At 42.1% G+C, this 11891-nt stretch overlaps 1 pseudogene; it reads right to left on the bottom strand.

Moving 5' to 3' along the window:
* Window positions 1-213: 213 nt before the first annotated feature.
* On the bottom strand, window positions 214-2833 carry LOC144683207 (histone chaperone ASF1A pseudogene; annotated as a pseudogene).
* Between the last annotated feature and the right edge of the window lie 9058 nt (window positions 2834-11891).

Below are 11891 nucleotides of genomic sequence, written 5' to 3'. Positions count from 1 at the left end.
TTCATTTGTTTATCTCTTCTAAAAGATAATATCCTGGAATATTTAGTTCCCAACTTATACACTCTGCAACCACGTGCCCATAATGGAAATCAAAATCATTAATTTCTACCTGTGCTATTACTTCAGCTATTTTATTGCAAATGCTTTGCTCATTCATGTAATTTATTCAGACATATTCAGGTATGTTTTCATTCAGATATAGTGTTTTTAGCTCTATTGTGTTTCTATTTTTTTCTTGATGACACTTATTGTGGGAACAATGGATTGCATATTAGAATTTGTGTATTCAAAATCGTCTATTTTTTCACTACATTATCCCAGTTGATATGGAACCCTGTAACTTGTTGGTTTGATGCCAAAATGTTTGACTACAGCTTTGCGAAATCTGGCTTCAGTTTTCAGTGCAGTGAGGAGCGGGCTGACAGATGGACGGTGCCAAGCAGGAAATGTGCAGCGGGTGGAGAAGTGGTCAGAGCCAATGACAGCTGGACTCAACCCAGCCCTGCCTCCTCGACAGACACAGGCTCCTGGCATCACCTGAGCCTGAAGGAAGCCGCACGTGATCAAAGTTTCCACTCTACCTCGAGTATCACTAGATTTTCATTTTCACACAGTTTTGGATTGCTGTATTATTCACATAGTATGCAGCCCTGACTAATTCTTGAATGGCGTAAGTGCAAGTTACTAAAATGGCAGCTACCCCAATCGCATCCACATCTGGGATAAGCTACTTCAGCCTGTTAATCAAACATGTATCGTCCAGCAGGAACAGGTTCCACAAGTACAGAGCTTGGTCATATTCTTCACTTTTATTTGAACCCAGGTAAATGATTTTCCATTTCAAATCCTCAGACTGATCTTTGATTCACTCAAAGGTGAACTTGAAGTGAAAAGGGTTGAAAAATTACAATGGGTTGTCCATACAGCACCACCACGTTGTTCACCTTATAGCTCCCATTGTTTCATTTTTGCATTTTTTTAAGCATTGCCACAGGTCCACTTGTGCCAATATAAAACTGACATAATATATCAGTATTACACTGATGCCACGGACTGGCTTGGCAGAGTGTGATGGGTTCCAAGGCTTGACTTCCCTCTAGCTTCTCCCTATTAATGGTGCAGCATTATGACTCTTGTGACAGCTCAGATCCTTGGACTCTCAGGTCTTTTTTCCTTTAGGTTTAGTGAGTAAGCAATCTTTGTTGACCAGTGAAAACCGAAAACTGCAAAGTGATGCCTGCTGCTAATAAGTTTAATAGACAACAAGGCCACCCACTATTCTGTATAGTGATTTAAGTCATTCGGGGTTGTCCACCATTTTGTTCTGGTTATAAGCAGAGGAATGGGGAAGACAATAATACAGAACCCAAAATTAACGTCTAAAGTCCAGTGGTGGATGGAGTTGACTTGTAGACAGTTAAGCTTGCAGTCTCGATGAGCAAATGTGCAATTGTGGAGAGGGAGTAAATTCGGGGTACTTGCAGGACTCTACACAGAAAGAGGGAGAGATTTGTGAAAGTGATCTGAAAACACTAAATCATGAAATCCCATATAATAAAAGATTGTCTGATTTACTGTATACAAGTAACCTTGGTTGCCTTGTGACTCTAGTGAAAAGCCTATACATTGGGCTGCCTTTGAGCTGCTGGTTGTTATTTGAGTTACCTGCTTTTTCAGGGCTCTGTCAGCTTTTTTGAAACAGCCTGTCAGCTTTTGTGAGTTCCCTAGATTGGCATTTACACAACGCACTCAATTAAATTACTCTTTCAGTCTTGATGTTGTCTATCTCTCTTCTAACTGATTTTATCCTGTCTCCTTTGTTTGTTGTCTCCACTCTCTACTGCTTGCCTTCCTAGTTTCTCTATTGCAAAATTCCTGATGTCAACATGCCTGATTCATAAGCACAGTCAAAGTCCTAAACACATGTATCCACTGGCATCCTTTTTCTGTGAAACCTGGGACACTTAAAACAAAACAGAGCAGTTAAATCAAGGAAAAGCAGGAGGTGGTGAGGGGTGGGGGCGGAAACAAACTTAGTGCTTGAAAAACTAATTCCTCAAAACGTGTTGTATTGATAGAACATAAGAATCAAATGAAGTTACAGGAAACACGACTAGGGCACACTTGTACCTGTAGTATTTATGAATTGTGTAGCCCACACCTCTTGTTATTAAATTTTTCATTTCCTGCTTCAGAACTTGGCATCTCTTTTTATACCATCACCTTGTAACATCTCCTTTAGACTAGCTTTAAGCCACCCATCTTGTGGATCTAAAAAAGAACCTTTTTTGAGGAGTTTATGATCAAGCAGAATCTACTTTTATTTATTATTCTCTTTTTTGAGTTTATTTCTAGCCTGATCTGTTTTGTTCCATTCTGCCATTCCTTATTCCAATTGCTCTGTTCCTCTGTCTTCATTCTCTCCACTCCTCGCTGTTCATGTTGAATGGTGAAAGTTTTGTTTATCTCACATGGTTTCAATAATCAAAAACCTCAGTTTCAAGTCCTTGTTACAGGTATCATGCCTTATTTTTTGATTTCAGCATTGCGTGCTGGTTTTTTTTTAGGTTTCGAATATTCAGGCCTCCAAATTTTTGTAAATTGGATGCAGATAATATCTAAATTTGAGCCATACAACAGGCTTATAGCGACTAGACTTTTAGCCAACTTATTTTCCTATTATTTCAGTTACAGTTCTCTTTCTGTTTGACTCTTACATGTGCAACATTCACCTGACATTGTACAGGTACTGGACCCCTTGTCCGGTGTCCCAAAATATGGAAGGATCCAAAAACCGGGTCCTGCCCTGGAAACTATAGTCCCCATCAGGCATTGCTGTCCTTCATATCCAAGTCACGGCACGCTGAACCCTTACTGTTTGGGTCCGGGATTAACAGCAGAAGCTGGCCTCATCCGCCCCTCATCCCTTCCTTTCCCCGTCCCAGTTGGGTCCAGTTTGGCAGAGAAATCAGCCAGGCTTTAAGTTACCCCCCCGACCACCCCGCCCCCCCCCGACCCCCCCACCCCCCCCCCCCCCCCCCCCACCCCCCCGCCCCCCCCCCATCCCAGGACCCAAAGTCCGGAAAATTCCTGTATCCATTACATGTCTGGTCCTGATCTTCCTGGATATGGTACCTGTATATTTAGACAGCTGAAGATGTTAGGTCACAAAGCCTTGTATGTACCACCTTACACAAGCCTGTGTAATGGTGGAACATCATCTAAATATTTTGGATGTATTCCAGTATATACCTGCACATAAGTTATAACTAAGAAACTATCCTACTATTGGATCTGAGGAGAAAAATAATAGTTATGGTCTCTAATGATCTCAACTAAAAGGATACAAGATTAATGGCATTACAATTAAAGGAGTGGTTTGCAAGGAGCTAAATTCCCACTATAACTCGAGTCCCAAAAGGCACCGATGAACCTTGCTTGGCAGATAACATTTTCTAATACAGTGTTTGGTCTGGAAATCTACAAAGATGTAAAATGCCATCCTTATATGTTATGAGGGGAGAGAACCCCAGATTCTCATGGTTTGGTTGTTGTTATTGAAGTATCATCAGGAGCAGTCCCAGGGTGTGTTAACAAAGGCTACTGGAAGCAAGGCATCCAAGAACTTCCAAATATTTATTAACTTTATACAACTATGTACAGAGATAGATAAGCATGGGGCTCCTTCCAGAGGCTTCTCTCTCTGAGTTTTGGGGACTTGTGATCTGACATCACTGCTGATGTATATTAGCTATTAACATAATAGCTGTTGACCTTTTATACTACAGTTACAACACTTTTTCTTGCCTCTTTCCCCAATGTTCTTTCCTTCTCTCCCAAAATTATTAACTCAGGCTGGAGGGAAGTAAACAGAGGTGTTCTGCAAGGATCAGTATTTCCTACACATGACCTGACATGATTTCAAACTTTACAGAGGACACAAAACTCGGAAATGTAGTAAACAAAGAGGAGGATAGGAACAGACTTCAGGAGGACATCGACACGGTGAAGTGATACACTTTAGTAGGAAGAATGAGGAGAGGCAGTGTAAACTAAGCAGTACAATTTTAAAGCGGGTGCCAGAATAGAGAGGCCTTGGGGGTGTTGCTCTGGGGAGATAAAGCTGAATGTGGCACCATGTTTGCTGCATTGACAATTCAGCACAGATTAAGTATCGTGCTTAGGGTATTTCTGATCTGCACACCTCAATTCTATCCTGATGAGCCGACACTTACAACTGAAATATCAGGGGACTGACTTGTTACGATGCTTGCTGCTCATTTGTTTCATCTCAAAGATCTGTGTATTGTTCTGCATCAAGATTACCATGCAGATAGCCATTGGCATCATGATCCGCTGCCTGATGGAATTATTCAAATAAGTCATGACAATAATTTTAAATGAGTCAGAATAACCTTCTGTCAGGATTATCATCACAATCTGCCTTTGTGAAGACATATGATTCTGTGAAATACGTACATCTTCATGGCTATATCCAAACCAATAAAAACAAACAAACATTGAATCTGTTAGCTACAGCTAATAAATCTGCCTTTTGGAAGCTTTGTCACCTTGCATACCAGTCTAATAAGAATTTAGAATGCATCCATAAAAAATAACTACTGCTGCTACAGAAGAGGTTGCAGCTACAGGACCTGAGACCTAAGGCCAGGCGTCATGATCAAATTGGCCCTTTTTCCCCCCCAAATTCTGGTAAAATTAAACTAAACTATATAGATTGAATTCCAAAACCCAGAGCTCACCCCAGTCTGAATGAAGTCTGCAGTTCCCAAAGGACAATGTATGCAGTGCACTCTGGTTAGACATTAACACTGAAAAGAGATAATGGCAATGGCGTTAAATTAGAAACACTGTAGCAAAACCCTATAATGTGTGAACCTTTTAAAGGAAAAAGAGAACTTGGGCATTTAATTCAAGCAATAGGCCAATCGAGTTTATGTTATTAAATGTGCAGAAGTTATTGACTTCAACTCAGATTCTGATCTCAGTAGCAGTGCTTCCAACAATAGCTTTATTGAACTTTTCTCAACATTTGCCCTCCTTAAGCCCTAAGCTGCTGGGACTAGTCTCACGGTTGTGAAAATTCACTTGCAAATCTCTCAACTCTGCCATCCAACTTTCATTGGTTTTAAGATCCTCAACCGAAAAGTTGTAAAGGGCCAAATGATCATCATTAAATGTAAAAATCATTTACAATTTATAGCAGTAAAACCTTGAGTATTTTTAATGTGTGGAAACAATGTATAGGAACTGGAAATCAATATCTTTCTAACTGTGTGGATAGCATTTAATATGCACAAAAGAAAGCTGATGGGGTAAAAGGAAACAAGTGGTAAAGAAAAGGTTTTTTTACGTATCAAGTTGTTAGTTCTTTTGCATCATATAAAAGCTAAGTGGTCTCACAGATAACATATGCCTGGTCCATATGAACGTACGAACAAGGAGCAGGAGTAGGCCATTCAGCCCCTGGAGCCTGCTCCACCATTTAATATGGTCACGGTCTTTTGGACCAATTTTGATTGCCCAAGGTTGTGGGGATTGGGGAGGTGGTGTGGTGGTGGTGGGGTGGACATTTGAGAGCAATTATCCAGATATTCCCTTATTGGTATTGAGTTTTCTTCAGTTCTTTTATTTTCCTCTCTTAAGGCTGCTGGAGGAGAAAGAAGATTCTAGTCATGATGCTCCAGGCATCATGGCCGTGAGACAGGCTCAATGGGCCAGCTGCTTGAGTATCATGTAACTCAAGGTGTAGGGACAAATTTTAACCTGACAAGTTGGGTGAGCGTGCAAGCAGGTGACCGGTTAAAAAGGGCTGGAATTGCCAGCATGTCAGGAAGCCAGCTGCAATCCATTGGCTTTTGCTATTAATGTCAGCATGATCTGCGGTGTGTAGGCAAGGTGGGCTGGCAATTTAAATATATTAAGTGCTCATTATGAACTTCTTTAACATTGATTTCTGACTTTAACAGTGCATGCATGGGGTTCCTGGGCTTCATGGAACTCACCATGGAAATCAATGGGAGGGCACAGCACAGAATTTGAGAAGGCTGAACAAGCTTCAGACAAGAAATCTTTTGAATACTGAGTTCTCAAACCTGCTTCCTTGCCCAAGCAAAAAGCTTTTGCTTACAGGGCTTGTCCTGAGAGTCTAGTTCCACTGCTTTGGAGGTTATACCCATTATGTTGGTGATCATTTCCACTACTTTGTTGTCTACATCATTCAATCTACACTTCCCAGCTGTCTACCTTGAATTCTGCATGGGAGCTGCTTATATTCTTCTTGACTTTAAGACCATGCATTGTCACCCACAAGGCACACTTTCACTAAAGCAACATTTTGAATTGATCTCTCTCCCAGCAAGTACCTTACAACAGTTACAGAGAGGGAAATTGGCCTTGGGCGGCATGCCAAATGGATGACAGTGAAGTGGCCCTCTGTTTTACACCCACCCTAATTCCTTTCTTTCGACCTTATTGGAAAAAAAAGTCAGGCAGTGTTCTAAATAATATGCCAAATTGCTCTCATCCATTTCACACTATCACTCAAGGTCAATGTTCTTTGTTTTCTTTTTATCAAGGTTACATATATAGCTTAAAAATTACTTCTATTTCTATTTCTCATAGCCGGTGTGTTACTGCTCTGTTTTCACACTCACGCAATAATCATATACCAAAGATCACACCTATCAGTTGAGATGTGACCAGGGAAAAGTCCACCAAGCCCAGCACTGGGACTCAGTGACTCCTTATAGAATCATTGAATGGTTACAGCACAGGCAGTTCAGGCAATCATGCCTGTGCCAGCTCTCTGCAAAAGCAACTCAGCAAGTCTCACGCCCCCACCTTTGCCCTGTTGTCCTGTGAATCTTTTCTCTTCAGGTAAATCTCCAATACCCTTTGAACACCGTGTTCAAGTCTGCCTTCACCACACTCCCAGGAAGTGCATTCAGCAACATAACCACTCACTGCTTATAAAATCTCGTCCCTGGTTCTTTTAACAATCACCTTTATTCAGTGCCCTCTTGTTCTCAACCCTTCTGCAAATAGGAACAGTTTCTCCTGATTTACTCTGCCCAGGTGCCCCTTGACTTTGAACTGCTCTATAACTCAAATCACCTCTCGACCTTCTCTTCTCTAACGGAAACAGTCTTAACTTCTCCAATCTATCCATGCAACTGAAGTTGCTCATCCCTGAAACCATACTCATAATTTTTTTTTTTGCACCCTCTCCAATGCCTGCACATTCTGCCTAAGTGTGGTGCCCAGAATTGAACACAATACTCCAGTTAAGGCCAAACCACTGTTGACCAAAACTTCCTTGCTTTTGTACTCTATTTCTAAAGCCTAGGATCCTGTACACTTTCTTAACTACTCTCTCAACCTGCCCTGCCACCTGCAATGATTTGTGCAGATGTACCTCCAGGTCCCTCTGCTCCTACACAACCATTAAAATTGTATCCTTTATTTTATGTTGCCTCCCCTCATTCTTCCTACTTCCTTCTTTCTCTTTCTACCATAATAAGCCACTACTTATTGCTTACAATAGACCTTGGTCCACTCAAATTCTGGGAGGCTGGTCCCTGCATGTTTACAGCACTGATTCCAGCCTCCATATTATGGTGACTCTATGCTTCTGGTGTAGGGATCAGGGAATGTATTTCCCAAATTTGGGAAGCCAGTTCACAGACATTTGTCTCCCAGAACCTAAACGATACTAGCATCAGTATAGAAGCATTTGTCCTCATTACAAAGAAAATAAACTTAATAGCATGTGATGTCAATAAGGTATAGAATGGGCTTCTTTCTTTGCAGAAGAACTAGTGGATCTGCATAACGTACCTGTCTTTTGTGAATTATGCAGCCATTCTTAATTGTGACCAATTTATATTACTACCTCTAGGGGGGCATGCCTGGCTTGTATCGGCATTCCCTTAACATCACAGGAAGTCCATGCCCTGAAGTGAAAACATAACATTCATAACTATTGAGTAGTTACTCATATGCATGTTCAGTTGTTGGAGCTGTCATGCCCAGTAAAGGCATGTCTTAGCCATCACTTTAAACATGGACTGTGTTCATGTATAATATTGCTTAGCTACCTTTCAGTTATAAATTGAGCACTGACAAATTAAAAGCAAAAAACTGCGGATGCTGGAAATCCAAAACAAAAACAAAAATACCTGGAAAAACTCAGCAGGTCTGGCAACATCTGCGGAGAGGAACACAGTTAACATTTCGAGTCTGAATGACCCTTCAACAGAACTAAGGAAAAATAGAAGAGGGGTGAAATATAAGCTGGTTTAAGGGGGGGTGGGACAAGTAGAGCTGGATAGAGGGCCAGTAATAGGTGGAGATAACCAAAAGATGTCACAGACAAAAAAACAAAGAGGTGTTGAAGGTGGTGATATTATCTAAGGAATGTGCTAATTAGGGGTAGAAAGCAGGGCAAGCAAGGTACAGATAGCCCTTGTGGGGGTGGGGTGGGGGGAAGGAATCAAAAAAGGCTAAAAGGTAGAGGTAAAACAATGGATGGAAATACATTTAAAAATAATGGACATAAGTGGGAAAAGAAAAATCTATATAAATTATTGGGTAAAAAGGGGGGGACCGGAGAGGGGGTGGAGATGGAGGAGAGAGTTCATGATCTAAAATTGTTGAACTCAATATTCAGTCCGGAAGGCTGTAAAGTGCCTAGTTGGAAGATGAGGTGCTGTTCCTCCAGTTTGTGCTGAGCTTCACTGGAACAAAGCAGCAGGCCAAGGACGGACATGTGGGAATGAGAGCAGGGTGGAGTGTTGAAATGGCAAGTGACAGGGAGGTCTGGGTAATGCTTGCAGACAGACCAAAGGTGTTCTGCAAAGCGGTCACCCAGTTTGCGTTTGGTCTCTCCAATTTAGAGGAAACCGCATTGGGAGCAACGAATGCAGTAGACTAAATTGAGGGAAGTGCAAGTGAAATGCTGCTTCACTTGAAAGGAGTGTTTGGGCCCTTGGATGGTGAGGAGAGCGGAAGTAAAGGGGCAGGTGTTGCACCTTCTGCGGTTGCATGGGAAGTTGCCGTGGGAGGGGGTTGAGGTGTAGCGGGTGTTGGAGGAGTGGACCAGGGTGTCCCGGAGGGAACGATCCCTGTGGAATGCCGCCGGGGGGGGTGAAGGGAAGATGAGCTTGGTGGTGGCATCATGCTGGAGTATGCGGAAATGGCGGAGGATGATCCTTTGAATGAGGAGGCTGGTGGGGTGATAAGCGAGGACAAGGGAGACCCTATCATATTTCTGGGAGGGAGAGGAAGGTGTGAGGGCAGATGCGCGGGAGATGGGCCGGACACGGTTGAGAGCCCTGTCAACCATCGTGGGAGGAAAACCTCGGTTAAGGAAGAAGGAAGACATATCAGAGGAACTGTTTTTGAAAGTGGCATCATCAGAACAGATGTGACGGAGGCGAAGGTACTGAGAGAATGGGCTGGAATCCTTACAGGAAGCGGGGTTTGAGGAGCTGTAGTCGAGGTAGCTGTGGGAGTCGGTAGGCTTGTAAAGGATATTAGTGGACAGTCTATCACCAGAAATTGAGACAGAGAGGTCAAGGAAGGGAAGGGAAGTGTCAGAGATGGACCATGTGAAAATGATGGAGCCGTGGAAATTGGAAGCAAAATTAATAAATTTTTCCAGGTCCAGACGAGAGCATGAAGCAGCACCGAAGTAATCATCGATGTACCAGAGAAAGAGTTGTGGGACGGGGGACAAGTTAGATGGCTGCCAAGGTCAGGTAACCTTTGCAATTTCTGCCTCAAATCTCCATGAATTTCCTGAGTGAATAATTATGGGTTGGTGCCTGCCCCTTGAATGGACATACCCTGATAGAACCTATCTGTGGAATTTACCAAAAACCTAAAGCCAATGGACTTCCATACTTCCTGTCTCCAAGTTAATGTTTAACAAAGGAGAACTGAAAAGACCAGTTATTCACAAGTAAGTGTGAAAGACCACCATCTATCTCCTATTGTGTAATAATGGCTTTAGACTCCCAAACCATTATGCTCTAACAATACCAGTATTGGTCATGTGACCAAAACCAGCTGGAGATAATGACTCCTTATCTGAAGACCCAGAAAGACTGGGGCAGTCTGCACAGAACACCATAAGTTGCAGAACAACAGCAGTAAAAGCAAGTGTTGCCGTTGCCTTTAAGAATAGGAGGCTGCAAAATCTTAAAAGCCTCCCAGCCCGATTCCTTTCTTTCAAATGTCCACCAGTAACAGGACCTTGTGGTACAGAATCCTTAGGTAACCAACTTCATGATCTGCTGCAAAAGCCATTCCTTCGAGGGAATCCTGCAATAATCCTGATAGTCAACACCAGCTATTTGAATCCAGCTAAACTACAATTCAGGAGCAGAAAAGACACCTTTCTTTACTGGGCTCACAAGGACAGTGACCTTCCCAGACAAGCCAAACACAAAGACCATGAATTATTCTTTTGTTTGCAACTTGTAAAAGTGCACTATTTTATATCTTTCTTGAGAGTGTGTAAATGATGTAGCATTTAGATTTTTGGGGTGAGTGTGTAAATAAATAATCTTCTTTGATTAAATCCACAAAAGTCTGCTGCTGGTTATTTTTTAATTGACCACGCACAAAGAGGAAGGGAGGGAAGGGTTGGGTGGCCAAGAAACACACATCTTCTTTCCAAACAAAACCACACTGATTATGGACATAGCATTGCTGTCATTGATCCCAAATCATCCCACAGGGCAAATTTATAACATAGACAACCATAATATCTTAAAGACCAACTTCTGTTCCACAATATAAATGGGACAGCGATGACTTTTTTGGTAAGCCACCATAATATGTTCTTTTTATTTGTTTTACATTAAATGCAGTCTAACGCATTAGCTATACGTGTGCACACAATATAGTGATACCTTGATGTAAAGACATTGTCTCTTCAAGAATCCACCTGCTAGCAACTGCACTTATAGAGAAGGCGATATCCAAGAATCTGTGGAATTGCAGATCTACACTTGCATGGTCTTGTGACCTGTCATTGGAATGAATACTTCCTGTGCTGACCTGTTAAGCAGGGTAGAGCAGTCCCCTGTGACTTTGATATAAATAGACAATTTTCTTTTACATTATTTATAACTTCGGAGGCATAAGAAAATTTTGGACCCTTAAAATTCTGCCAGCTTTTATTTGGTTTTATTTCAGTTGGCTTGAAAGATGTTTTGCTCCATTTTCTTGAATTTCAAAGACATCCTACTGTGTTGTTGCCTAATGAATGGTGATCCACAAAACCATCTAATTATGTCATCATGTTAAAATGGGTAAAGCCACGTGTTGACCGCAACATGGTTCAAGCTGCAAATAAATTTCCACCTAATGTGGCTGCATAGACTCATACAAATATGTCTAAATGCATCAGAAATGCATCTTATACAGATTAGCTCATGCAAGGTTTAAAGTGTTTTAAGGGATAACTTTAATATTTCTGATATTCATTTAAGGTATGCGGATATGAGAAGGTGGTAGTGAACTGCATTTTTGAGCCGCTGCTGTCCGTGTGGGGTAGGTACACCCACATTTCTGTTAGGAAGGGGGATCCAGGATTTTGACCCTGTGACAGTAAAGAAGCAGGGGCATAGTTCCGGTATCAGGTTGGTGTGTGACTTGTGGGGAACTTGCAGGTATTGGTATTCCCAAGCACCTGCTGCCCTTGTCCTTCTCGATGGTAGAGATCATGGGTTTGCGAGGTGCTGTCAAAGGAGCGCTGGTGAGTTTTTGCAGTGCCATCTTGTGGATGGTACACACTGCTGCTACTGTGCGTCAGTGGTGGATGGGGTGAAAATTTAACGTACTGGATAGGATGCCAATTA

This window comes from Cetorhinus maximus, chromosome 8, assembly GCF_964194155.1.
Source record: "Cetorhinus maximus chromosome 8, sCetMax3.hap1.1, whole genome shotgun sequence".
NCBI classification, from domain to species: domain Eukaryota; kingdom Metazoa; phylum Chordata; class Chondrichthyes; order Lamniformes; family Cetorhinidae; genus Cetorhinus; species Cetorhinus maximus.
The sequence above is the reverse complement of the archived record's forward strand: the minus strand, read 5'-3'. Positions and strand labels throughout refer to the sequence as shown.